We start from the raw sequence: 14304 nt of genomic DNA, 5'->3' as shown, positions 1-14304 counted from the left end.
CATTGTGAAAAAAAGAATTCAAAATATGGTCATTGAAGTTACGTTTTATTTATTTTAAGCATCATAACATAAGCAAGTACTGAGATTAGGGGGTGTTTATTAACTAGATTACCGAACGATGAAAAACCAATGAATAAACAAGTGTTCCTTTACTGGGATTTTTTCAAGTTAATGAAAATAAAGGAAAATTTTAATTTTCTTGTACCTTTTGTCATATTATAAATCAAAATTATGTTAAAAATAAAAAAAACAACTTCTAACCAGTGAAGGAACAGGCATGTTCCTTCACTGAGAATAGATTTCCCAGTGAATGAATAGTATGTGTGAAATATGATTTTACATGGATAATTAGTAGTTCAGCGAAATAGAGGACTCCTAAAATTCAGTTAAATGATGTATGAATAGTTCCTATAACAATTTCATTTAAATATGCAAATTTAATTGCTAAATTTATTTAAAGAATTATAATAATAATTAATTTATTATTTATCTTTATAAATGTAGTGATTAGTTATTACATCATACCTTAGACACCTTAATAAACTATGTTTATTAACTAAATATAACAACTAAATATAATAATAAAAGCTTGAATGGAAAATTTCCTTGCAGGATTTTGTGCCAATAATTAGCTAAATTATTATCTTATTGCCGTCTTTAATGTCCTAACGGGAACTGGTAGGAAAAATCCATTTAAAGACAATTATCTAGGTGAAAAATGGATGAAGTTTTTTTTTAAGGTGATATCCACCGATAACTCAGTGCAATGCGAAGATAATTTCAAAAGGCAAAACTTCCCTTAGAGAATAATATTCGAAATACAGGTTTTAAGAACTTCAGAGGAATCTTCAGGAGGGCTTCCTTTTATAAAGTGATTGCATTTACAATGCGAATGAAACAAGAGTTAAATACTGCCCTTAAATGGGAAAAATCTTCGGCCTTAAAAATTATAAGGATTTATATTCTAAAGTACCTAGGAAGGAAAAAGTACCTCCATTGGTAGTTTTTCCTTACAGAAGAATTCGTTGAGATATTACAGAATCAGTCCCTGCTACATATTTCATTGGAAAAAGCTATTCATGAAATGAAACGATGACCGCAGCAACATTTTACAAATGTATTGCAAATGTTTCTACCCATGGCCAATTAAAAATGCAATCAAATTCCATATTTTGCTTCTTCTGGATAAGTATAAATCTTATATCAATTTGTCACTGAGCAAGTTTTGTTCCTCAAAACAAATTTTCTGGTTTAGTTTTCTACTTAATTCATGGAAATCTCTCGTTAGATCTTGAAAACAAAAGAATTGTAAAACAATATGTCTAGAAAATTTTACATCCATTTTTAAATAAGATTTGAGGCATCAACTGATGAAGTTAAAATGCTTTTATGAAATGCGATATTTTTCCATTCGATGTAGAAAACGTTGACTGTAACAAATGCATGCAAAACAGACACCAAGAGTTAATGAGCAAGACAACTTATCATTAAAACACATGCTTTGAGAGTAACGATGCGCTATTTCTTCAGAAGCTTGAGATGGAAATCTCGCAAGTTATGTTGCAAATTTTTAAAGGAACATTGACAGAAAAGTTTAATCTCCCAAATATCCAATAGCCTGAGCTTTCTTCAGTAATGAAGAATTTATTTCAAAAAGAACAATTGCATAATCAAATTTTGGCTCTGAAGCTGAGACAACTAACATTAATAATGAAAGTATCTTGAAAACTGATTTTGAGATAAGTCCTCTTGAGGCATTGTTAGTTGCAAAAACAATTGGTTTTATAAGTAACTACTAGATATAAGTCAATGAGAGATGGGTTTTACTCAAACTTCGAAACTCCTTTTTCTCATTTATTATCCAGTGAGGAATTCTGGAAATTGAACTGGAAAATCAAAAGAAATTTTGGAGATACATTTACATTGACCCAAAATTTGGAAAAAAGAGGAAGGTTAAATCAAAAGAAAAAGAAATAAATTACTCATGACGAAGAGAAAAAAAAATACTTAAAAAGATTTTTAAAAAAAAGCTTAAAAAATATGGGGAAAAGAGTAAACAAAAAAATGACCGAATTATAATAATAATAAAAACATCATCGGATTACACAATGATAAACATTCATAATTTAGAACGGACTATTAAACTGTGAGAAAAAATGAAAAACATTTTTTTAAAATTATGTTTTCAAACATATTTTACTTTCATATTTTAATATTCATTCATATTCATATCATTATTCAAACATATTTTACTGAAAAAAAAGTAATATTTTCTACATTAACTATGGTTATATGTCGTAATTCCAAGAAAAATATTTTTTTTTTATACATTTGTGTGGCCTATGGATTCCTAACGAGCATCAAACATTCTCAAAATCAAGTGTTCATTCACTGGAAAATTTAGTGTTTATTCACTGGTAAGAACTGTTCCTTCACTTGGTCATCTTACTACTTATTATTTAAACCACCAAAAGCTTAAAACAATATTATGTAAGTTATCTAACTTTTTTTACATAATTTGCATTTAATAACAAATATGTCGACGCCATCATTTAGCTAAAATTACAAATTTTGAAATTTTTATGAATTTTTTTTAAAGGCAAGATAAGCTTATGTGTTCCTTCATTGTTTAGTTTACCCTATAAGATGTTGAGAAACTTGCGATGTTGTGAGAGATGTTTAAAAATGTTGACTACGTATTTTTATTAATATTTATAAAATATATATTCCAGAAATTGATAAATTTATTATTCCAAATCTATGCATACGTATGTATATTATTGAAATTGTATCAGTTATTGAAAAACAAAATAAGAAAAATAAAAAATAATCACATTAAATAATCACAATCTGGTGTATTTTATCAGAAGCACGCTTTTTTAAAAATAGACATTTGTTGAATAAAGTGTTTTTTATTCAAAATTCTTTACTAAATTGGAAATAAATTATTAAATGACTAAAAAAGAAACATCGTATTTCATAGTGTGAAAGAAATAAAAATAAAAAGATTAGCAAACGATTATTAGCAAAAAAAATATTAATGAAATTTTACGCTACGCGCGCGAAATCAAGTTCCTCCCAAGTTAATCACATTTTAATATTAATCGCACCAATCACTTATTTCTTTATTGTCGCCAAATTATTTTTTTAAAAATAATTAATTTTAATTTTTCTCAGCTTCTAATAAATAAAAACAGTTGAAACTTGAGATTTTTCAATTGAAAAATATGTAGATTAATATGGTATAAAAAAATTCATACCTTATAATTCAATATTTTTTCATCCCCACTTTAATTAAATAATAAAAAATAATAAATAATTATTAAAAATAATTTTTTGCATGAAATTAGCTTTGGGTAAATGAGTTTTATGAGTGGGTGGAATTTTTTTGGAATTGCTTCATTAGTTTTGAAAATATGACTGAAAACGCAAAAAGCGAAATCAACATTAAGGGGTACGAACTTTGAATCGCTCTCCTGACCAAACTATGGGGACCACATTTCCCAGATTGCGGCTACCCCCTATATTTTGAAAATAAGAAATCCAAATATGTAAAAAAAAATGCATGTTTATTCAGAGAAAGTACGTTTTTGTGTCTGATTTCGTAACTTAATTAATAGTTAGCACTAATTAATTAGCATATTTGAGGTCACCCCCAGGAACCATTAGGATTGACACTTAGTTCGTGAAAATCCGATCATTAGAACAAAAGTTATTCAGGGTGATTCGTTTTTTTTTTGCGGACTGTACAGCCCGAAAGCCTAAGAGAATAGCCGGTAAGAAGGCTGATCAATGTTCTTGTGGCATAACTATAACTACGTTTATTAAGCATCAATTCACTGTAAGACATATTAACTCGATTGAATCTTGAGGTACTTTTGATAGATGAAGGTTGACATGGTCGATTTCTGCTTTTCCCTTATTCGTGACATGCTGACGTTCTATGAACAAGCTTACTTCGATGTATGGTACACATTAAAAAGTTGACTTTCTATTTGTGACTGAGTCATCGTCCTCCTCGCGCTGTTGCTTCTCAGTTTCATTTACACACAACGTGATCCTGCGTACTCTAGACCAGGGGTTTCCAACTGGCAGCCCGGGGGCCGCATCAGGCCTACAAAGCCTTTTTTTGTGGCCCTCGAACTAAAATATATTAGTTGTCATTTTTTACGGACAATTTTCGTAAGAAATCTATATGGGTTTAAAATATTTTTCTCGTTAATAAAAATCTAATTTCTTTGTTTCTGTGAAATTTAAGATATCAACGGAGCAAAAAAAATTTATTTCTCAGGTTTTGCATCCAAGAAAATATTTATTCAAATACAAAAATAATTGTGTATGTTGCTCTTTTTTTATTTACTTATTTATTTTTTCGTATTTTGTGAATATAATTTAGCATGCGTGTATCAGAAATTTTCGTGAAGAAATTCTCCTATTCAACTTTTTGAAACCACTGATTTAGGACGAAAATATTTACGCACACATTTGTAAATTTTAAATGTAAATATCTATTCTCTGGTGGTTGCAGCAGACAAACCTCAATTTTCTCATTGAATATTTTGGGTGCTACTATGTAAGTTTTAATACTAACCTTTTTAAAGTTTTATATCTTAACAATTAGATATCTGTTGCACATAAATTGTTTAATACATAGGTGCACATTAAAGTTAGTATAGCCCGAATTTTTATGATTTATTTAATATTTTTAAAAATAATTATTAATAACAATTAAATATTTTTAAAAATCTACTTCTTATTTTAATTTGTAATTCAATACTTTTGTTTTGTGCAACTTGGTAAAAATCTGATAGTAATATTTAATGTTCCTTCAAACGTAAAAGAGTCCTGCATAAAATTTTGATAAAGTTGCTGCCCACCATTTGATTTTTGTTTTTAATTGTGGCCCCCGGTCTCATGCAAGTTGGAAACCCCTGCTCTAGACTGTTAATAGCAACACAGGAGAGACCACATACACTACCATGAACTTAATACAACTCTCACCTCAAATGCTCAAAATCCGGTAAACTTAATACAGTCCTAGTAGTATCCGTTCCTCGAATTGTATCCCTGATAAAAGTCTGGTGGCGGAGTAGTATGGCTTAACTATCATTGCGATTATCAAATATCAATTCATTAGTATATAAGACCTGCTAACTCGATCCAATCTTGAGGTACCTTTTGATAAATATAGGTTGGCATTGTCGATTTCTACTCTCCCCACAGTCTGTATTGTAGGCCTTTAGGGCAGCTTTCAAGGGTATGTGCCATTGTTCTATCATTCCATTACTTTGAGGATGGTAAGGTGAGGATCCCAGATGATGCCCACGAGATGTGCTAGAGTTTTGAAGAGTCTACTCTCGAACTGGTGACCCTGGTCGATCGTTATCACTGAAGGTGACCTAAACCGGGCAGTCCCGCAGTGGACTGATCATAAAGATACGTTTCCCAGTAGAACACCGAACTCAAGCATCACTCGCTGCGTTCAGTAAGCGGGTGGGTGACCCGTTTGACCAGCCTGCGTAGGGACCGAGACTGTGCGGTATCGGTCCTCGTTAAACTGTTCTACCGTTAAGTGCTCTAGTTCGAGAGCAGGTCGTCGGGCCGCCAAGCAGGAGAGCCATCAAATTTGTGATGGAATGTCTTCGGATCACCCTCAGAGAAGTTTTCCAGACAGTCGCCAATAGCTCATTGTGTAGCTCTAGTGAGAGGTAAATAAAGTACCTACCTACCAAAGCGAGCAATACAGCTTTTAAATAAAGTTACCGTCTCTTCTGTAATCGGAACAGCTACCACCCCTCTAGTAAGTCTGTCGATCATCGTTAAGCAGTATGAAAATCCTTTGGATGGTGGCAATGGGCCAACGATATCAAGATGAATAAGGTCAAAGCGGTTGGACTTTATTGGAAAAGAAAAAAAATAGGGGATTTAGTATGCCTTATGATTTTTGACATGGCATGCAGTAACTAGACCTCATATTGCAATCTCTATTTAAGTTAGGCTAAATAAATCCATTAACAATCAGTTTATTAATTGCTTTCGTACTGGAGTGTGATAAGTAATGAATGCTATCAAATATTTGTGTACGCAATTGTCTTGGAATAAAAGGTCTAACATTTTAAGTAGAAATGTCGCAGTATAAAAAAAAGCGTTTGTATCAGCCATATTTACATTTTTAAAATCTAAATCTTGGGAAATATTGATTAAATGATTAAATTGTTTATCATTTTCCTGAGCTTCTGCGATTTTGCTATAATCTATAGGATTTGGTATTGTTTATAGAAGCTATTTTTGATAACGCATCTGCTGTTATATTATCAGAACCATTTGGGTATCCTATATCAATTGTAAACCGAGATAAAAAAATCTAATTGACGAGCTTGCCGAGGGTGAACATTTATCTCACTTTTGCTTAAATGCATAGGTGAGTGGTTTGTTTTCTGTGAGCAAAGCAAAATTTCGAGCACTTAACTGAATTGCTTGATTACAACTCCCTATCGTAAGCGCTATAGCGTTTTTCAGTTTCGTATAGTTAGTGCAAAAAATGCTAACAGTTGAAGAAGTAAATTTTCTGTTTGAAATAAAGATTTTTCCGTTGCAAAATCCGAGGCATACGCGCGACAATTCTAAATTTGCATCGAGGTTAGGATGCGCAAGCTGCGTAGCGTTTGCTGAAAGGGTTTTGCAATTTTGAAATTCGCTCATGGCCTGTTCTGACCAGTTAATCACACGATTATCATTCCGCTCTTAGAGCCTTCCAAAAAATCATTTAAATAAGTTTAGGTAGAACACAAAAAATTAAGAAATCAGAGAAATCTTCCCAATTCTTAATTGCTTTTGGCTGCGGGTAACTTAAAATAGTGTATATTTTATCAGGTTGTGGTTTGTTGCTATCGTTAGTTATTAATTATCCAAAAAGCGAAATTTCTGACACTCCAAACGGACATTTTGATACGTTCACTGTTAAACCATATTCGTTTAATATTTGAAATACGGCTCGAACATGCGTTTTGTGCTGTCAAGTTGCGTAGCGTTTTTAAAAAAGTGGTTAAAGGTACTTATTTTCGTTTTTTAAAAGCCCTTAAAGGTGCTTTTTTCATTGGATATTTTTAAAAAGTGCTTCATTTTTCCTTTCGAAAATGAGATTTTTTCTTTACCATGTCGATTTTGCAGCGTATTATGCAAAGCCGTGTTTTTCACATTGTTCTATTCAACATTCTCGCAAATCATTCAGCCACAATCTCTTGTGACGTACCGTCGGTCCATAGCGTATGAAAGCGCCAATCATTTTACACGTTTGATGTAATGCTTGCGAATCCGCATGTGCGTCTACTGAGCTGGGTTCGGTAAGATTATTGCACTCTTCTGCAACATTTTGCAAAATATTCACCATTTCAGACATCATTTTCCACCTTCTGATATCGAACCGAAATCTATTTATCTGTTTATGGTGTCTAATATAATCAAGAAAAAGAGTCAGAAACTAGTTATTTTATCTTCATCATGTAAAGTCTTTGAAAATTATTTTGCATTTTCTTAAAGTATAGAGTGCTTAAAAATATTTTTTGAGTGCTTGATAAGTAGGGGAGAGTAGGGTCAATTGTAACATTTTTTACTTAACTATTTTTAACTAACAAAAATCCAATATATTATTAGTATTAATTGACAGACGAGTAAAGTAGACTATCCTCTACTAGAAAAAAAATAAATACCTTATTTTAAATGTTATTATATTAGTTACTAGCCACCTAAGGCGGCCAGCTGTCCGCCACTCTGAAGGTTTTCGCAAATAAAGTTTTTTAAAACATAGCAGGAAATCTGAAGATTAGTGGACAATTAAAGTGTTCCTGTCCAGCAATTTTGTCTTCATATCCAGTTCTGCTGCAGATGTGTTATAGCTCTTGAGGATGTTTGAAATTATATAGCTACAACGCTTAAGAAAAAAAAAACTAAAATGCTAAATACATGAAAAGAACACGAAAACGAATAAATTTTTTATGGTATCAATTTCTATTTCTATATAATTTTTTATGGTATCAAATTCTATTTCTATATCTGTTACGTCAAGCACTCAGGTATTATAATTTGATCTAGTTGTGCTTGTATAATTTTGATCTAGTTGCGCTTTCTACGTCATTTTGTTAACATCGTTTGGTTTGTTATTTAACATCGTTTGGTTTGTTATTTCTAAGTTAACTTTCAAAAAATTGGCTGGCATCAGCATTTTTATTGTTTAAGTTGTTTATTTTTTCTTTTGGAATTCGTTCCTTTTTAGCGAAATGTTTTTCAACCTAATCGAATTCTTTGCCGACTGTTCTCTGTATATATAATGAAAATAAAGTAAATATTTTTAAAGTGTTGTGAAAAGAATTTTTAGTTGTACAAAGTACTACAATATCGCTATAAAAATTATCGTCTTCGCTTAAGAAAAAAAAAATAGAGCGTGGAAAGAAGAAGAAAAACTTATTATAACAATTATGAACAGCGACAAATATATCAAAGCGAAGCGTTCTATTTACGTATCGAATATGTTGCCACATTTTTAATACAAAAGTTAAACTTTTCTCCACTTTAATAAATGTAAACTAATGCGAACTTTATAATTAAATTATTAATTCCTTCGTATATTATTGTTTTAAGTTGTCGAAAATTAATATTTCAATTGTGAGGTTCGCATTAGCATACATTTATAAGAGTGGGGAAAAGTATATGCATTTTTTAATAGTTTTTTGAACATGGCTCTTTGAAGACGAAAAAGCAGACGAAAAGCATAGACTTACAAAATGACTGATAACTAAATAACTAATCAAAATTTTTGAAAAAGAAAAAAAATACTTCTTCATTATGTCAAAACACAAATATGGGCCGAGTTTCGCGCCCGGGCGAGGCTTCTGGGGCGATATATTGTGATTACAGACACACACACACACACACACACAGCCGCGTTTATTATTATGTATAGATTAACAATTTTTGACAGTCGTGCACTTGTTACAATTGTCCCCACTTGCGGGGTCAATTGTAACAGTTCACAAATTCAACTGAAACATAGTTAATTATACATATTATCATAGTTGTGATATATTTTTTTCTTGATCAAAATAGTAGTGATATTTTAGGAGTAAAAATAATAATGAGCAGAGACCTAAAGGGTCAAACTTTTAACTTTAAAGGGTTAAAAATTTTAATTTATTCCGTGAAAGGTGACACATAAAATAATGCACACGCAGCATAATATAAATGATATAGGAAACTATTGGTGGTTCTTAAAGAGTTAAGTAATGGTTTGTTAACATAAGATTATTTATTTTCAGCTGTTACAATCGTCCCTTAACCTATTGTTAAAATCGTCCCCAAGATGCCATTTCAGCTTCATTTGTTAAAAACATTGCTAGTTAATTAACAAAACTAATCTTTTTTTATTGAAATGTTAATTAAGGTGTCCACTTACATATTCGGTTAATAATTTTTATTTGTTTAAGCAAAATTACTTTGTTACAATATAATATTCTAATACCAAAAAAAGTACTTGCGTAGCGTGAAAATATCTTTTGTGATGTAACTCTTTCAAAAGTACATAAAAATGGTTGCCAGCATGGGTGTACATGTAGATTTATTAAATACACCTTGTGCGCCACCTAGGAACCAAGTCTAGAACCCGATACTCGAAATTTTTGCTCTGTTACAATCGTACCCTGTTACAATTGACCCCACTCTCCCCTACTTAAAAGGTGCTTATTTTTTGTTGAGAGATTTGGCTACGTACCCTGGCTGTTCCTCTGATTCACTAAAAAAATAAAGATTTCACCGAGGTTAACGTAGCGATAAGGCAAATCTCCAAAAAACGCAGAATTTAATAAATTTTGCATTTATTAATGAACCTCTGAAAAGTTTGCGACCAAAACTCGAAAAACCAAAAAGTGTTCTCAACTTTTTGTTTGTCGTCTGGAGTGTACTGGAATATGAAAATAAGCACGGACAATATCAATCTTTGAAAAAAATATTTGTTATGAAACGCGTGGGTGAAATCTTATTGTTGGGGAATCTTGTTGTTGCTGTGTTTAATTTCCTTTAGTCCCCAACTGGTTGAATATTTCCTAAGCTTTAAGTAGTAGAGACGACTATAGAGACACCAAGGGCTGGCGAATACCCTGCTCTAGCATAAACTGAAATTCTTGTTTTACAACATCCTATATTTTTTGGACTTAATCGTCTAGGTTTACTCTGTGTAGGCGGACCAGTTGCATTGATGTAATGTGCAGTATACGCCTGCTTTATTTTTGAGGTTAATTTACTCATTCCCAGAAAATTTAATATGTGTCTCCTGAGCCATGGTGGCTTAGGGAATAGAGCACTCGCCTTTCAACGAGGTGACCCAGGTTAGATCCCCGCAACAACTGGTTGATTCGATTTCCTCACGCGGCACGATCGACCATAGTGCTGACGTAAAATATCCTCAGTGGTAGACGGATTATGGAGTCCCCTTGCCATCCATCTTACCAGGGCAGGTTTTCGTGGTTTTCTTCTCCTTGTAACGCAAATACGAGGTAGTTCCGTCAAAATAAGTCTGCCACGAAGGCAAAATTTCTCCCAATACATCATCCAGTAGTTCCCTTGTCTTCTGGATTGGGTTCAAAATGACAAGGACATGAGTAGTCGTGAGCCAAAAAAAAATTGGGGTCGGCTGTTCAACGCCGGTTATAAAATAAAAAATATGCGTCACCTGAAATTTATTTTATTTAAAAAGTATCCATTTCGGTAGTTATGCCAAATAAAGAAAAGGGACAATTAATTTACGCCATTTTTGGTCAATCAACAGCCCTAAGTGCTCTGAAAATAATTGGAATAGGCAACGGAGCAATTAAATTTTTTTTATTTACAGTCCTTTCGTAATTCTGAATTACGAAGAACGATTAATGCTGTTCAATAACTTACTTCCGTAGGTCAACATTTTTGAATTATTAGCTTTAAAAAATTCTAATGGTTACAAATTTCTAATCATTTTCGAGGCGGGCAAGTTACTCACGTCCAAACCTGAATCCACTAAAAAATTTCAATTCGTCTTTTTATGAAATACAACTAAACGACACGAACATCATTCGGCATTTAGATCACTTGTCGCCGTCCCAGCGACAACCGTTTTTAGTTCTTCTGGCTATTGTTGTAAGAACACGAGAAACCTAGCTTTTAACCTAGCTTTTTGACAAAATTTCGAATGATAAAAACTGAATTTAGACGTTCCTTCTTTTTCCTATAGCTGGATCTGTCTCTAAGAAAATTATTATATCTTGTTCGAGATCGATTGCGCGATCTCTCACGAGAAAATCTTTCAAATTGCTGGCTAAGTGCTGTTATTTGCTGACGAAGTGTTATTACATCGATACCAGGTGTTACCTGTTATCGTTATCATCAATACGAAGTGTTGATATACCAGGTTCGATGTTGAAAAATCTTTTCGTGGATTTTCAGATTTGAACTAGTGGATTTATTTATCACACAAACATTTAGTAGGCGATCCGTTCTAAATTTGGCTATTTTATCAGCTAGTTGAGCTAAATTTTCGAGTGGCGCTTAGCTAACGGAAAGATTTGTTGGTATTTCTGCTGGCAAACGTTGTAGCTGTAAGGTTTTCAAAAAATGTTCATTTAAAGATGTACAGTGCACAAAAAAAGGACCACCCTGAATAACTTTTGATCTAATGATCGGATTTTCACGTTCTAGCACTCAATCTTCATGGTTCGATGAGGTGACATCAAAAATGGTATTTAGTAAGTGCAGACGACATTTTTAGTTACGAAATCAGATACAAAAAACGTACTTTCAATGAATAAACATACCTTGTTAAAGACGGATTCAGATTTCTGACCCCCAAAATATAGACGCAATTTTTGTCATATGGTCCCAATAATTTGGTCAGAGAAGCGCTCCAAAGTTTGAACCCCTTAATGGTCCTTTTACTTTTAGCGTATTTCGCTATATCTCGAAAACTTTTTAAGCTAACTGAAATTTTCTTTGAATACAATTATGAAATTCGTTTCCGTACGTATAGTGAAATCCGCAACAAGTAAAATTAACATTAATTGGTCCATACCTTGGAGTGTTCTCCTGTCGAAGCTATGGGCCTCCTATATTTCGGAGATCAGAAATTCAATTCCGTCGGGAAAAAAGTATGTTTTTTCAGAGAAAGTACGTATTTGTGTCCGATTTCGTAACTTAAAATATCGTCTGCACTTATTAATTAGCATGCTTGAAGTCACCCCCTCGAATCATCAAGATTGAGTTCTAGAATGTGAAGATCAATTATTACATAACGATTAAAATCAATTATTACATTATTATCAAAAATTATTCAGGGTTGTCCGTTTTTTATTTTTTATTTATTGGCGTTCTGTGCCTGCAAGCGTTTGCATTTGTGACGGTTTTTGTCGTCCCCTAACTGCAATGCAGAAGGAAGTTTGCGAATTTGTTTATTTTCAGAGTCTGTGAACCAAAGTGTGATATTATTCTTCCATGTTTAGTGGTAGTTTAAAAAGCATACTTGCAAATAGAGATTCAGTAAGATTCTGCTCAATTTCGTTTGCCATGTTCAACTTTAATGACAAGTTTAAACAAATTAAACGAATTAACGCAATTTTGACACGTATTTTTATTTTAGAATTAAATTTATATTAAAATTAATACTAACAATGAAAAAAGAATTTCTAAGGGGAACAAATTGCATAATTAAACCAAACGAATGACCTTAAAAACAAACTTGAATCGTCGCCACGTAGTATACAATCCAATAACTCACGTAGTATAATCTAATTATTTTTCCAAGAAGGTTGCTTTTAGCGTGCTGCGATGAGCGCGATCACCACTGGAGAGAATATAAAAGGTTAAACTTTCTCAGAACAATTTATTCAAAATAATAGTGTAACTTTATCAGAGGAATAAACATTTTTAACAAACTTAAACATTTTGCGTTCGTTATGCGACGAAGGTAAGTGCCAGTTATTAACTTCCCTTAGACTGAGGATGTTTATCCGGGGTTACCTTTTTCCTAAAAATCTTTATTGATGAGCCGCAATGGCTCTGGGGATAAAACGTAAGGTGAACCGGGTTCGAATCCCAGCCACGGCTGGGCAATACGAATTCCGTATCCGGCTTGCACCGGCCACAGGGCTGATGGATCATGAGTTAGAGTCCCCTTGCCGCCAGGCTGACAGTAGAAGGTTCTCGTGGTCTTCCTCTCCATGTAACGTAAATGTGGATTAGTTCCGTCGAAAAGTACAAATTTTCCCTTGTCTTCTGGATTAGGTTCGAAATTGCAGGGCTACAGAGTTGAACATTAGTTGTCGTAAACCCAAAATTGGGTCAGCTGTTCAACGATGGTTATAAAATAAAATGAAACTTTTTCTCGCCAAGCTTGCGGGAATGAAAATATTAGTGAGAAACTAGTTAAAACTGGTGAGAGTGGCGAGTACATCAAAGGAATAAGTAAATAAATAAAGAAGCAATATTTTCTTCTGAGCTTAAAAGTAGCTAATGTAACTTTTAAATTATAAATTTTCATTATTCATATCATATATAATTTTCATAAAGTACTCAATGCAGTGTATAAAATAATTTGATGTTTAATTAGCACTAAATATATTTCTTCGGCAAGAAATATATTTCATTATTTTATGCCCATTTAATTTTATCTATATTTATTTAAATAAAAGTAATTTTAAAATTTATTAAATGTGTAGTTATCTACTTGTAAATAAGGAATAAAGACTTGTTCTACCAAGAAGAGTTTTTATTTAAAAATGTTTTCTCTTCTAAATTAATATACTTTTCATTCGACAAGTTGGTTCTCTGTCTTTGCCATTCATTATTGCTTTGAATTTGATTAAAAAAAAATAAATGATTGAACTTATATATTCCGTAATTAGTTTGCAGTGAATAAATAATAAATTTTTTTATTGGTAATACTATTAAGAGTTTTAGTTGCAGTACCATTGTTAAATAATATTGAAAGTTATTTTTAGATTTTGTCAGCGTTCTCTGATCGCTAAATGTGAAAACCTTTATAAAAAAAAATGAAAAAATATAATTGGAATTAAAAAAAGACTTCTGTTTAATTTATACTTTGTTAAACAAATTCTGATTTTTATTAACCATGATAAAATGTCTCAATGTTTCTCTCAGAGCCGCTAAAATGTTTTAGTACGTTTCAGAATGTCGTAATATATTGAAAATATTTGAGTTTTAAATACCATGCAAAAATGGTCTGAAAATTATTTAAACGATATAGATTTACGTAACGTGATGTGAGAAGAG

At 32.2% G+C, this 14304-nt stretch overlaps 1 protein-coding gene across 3 annotated transcripts in view; it reads left to right on the top strand.

The window, feature by feature from the left end:
- Positions 1–14304, top strand: part of LOC147802079 (ATP-dependent RNA helicase DDX19A-like) — a 201113-nt gene that overhangs the window by 171236 nt on the left and 15573 nt on the right. The gene's annotated exons all lie outside the window — the stretch shown is intronic.

Source organism: Parasteatoda tepidariorum, chromosome 10, assembly GCF_982258835.1.
Source record: "Parasteatoda tepidariorum strain Cologne lab strain chromosome 10, Ptep-v5.0, whole genome shotgun sequence".
Classification (NCBI taxonomy): domain Eukaryota; kingdom Metazoa; phylum Arthropoda; class Arachnida; order Araneae; family Theridiidae; genus Parasteatoda; species Parasteatoda tepidariorum.
Note: the sequence above shows the minus strand (reverse complement) of the source record. Positions and strands in the feature narration are given on the sequence as shown.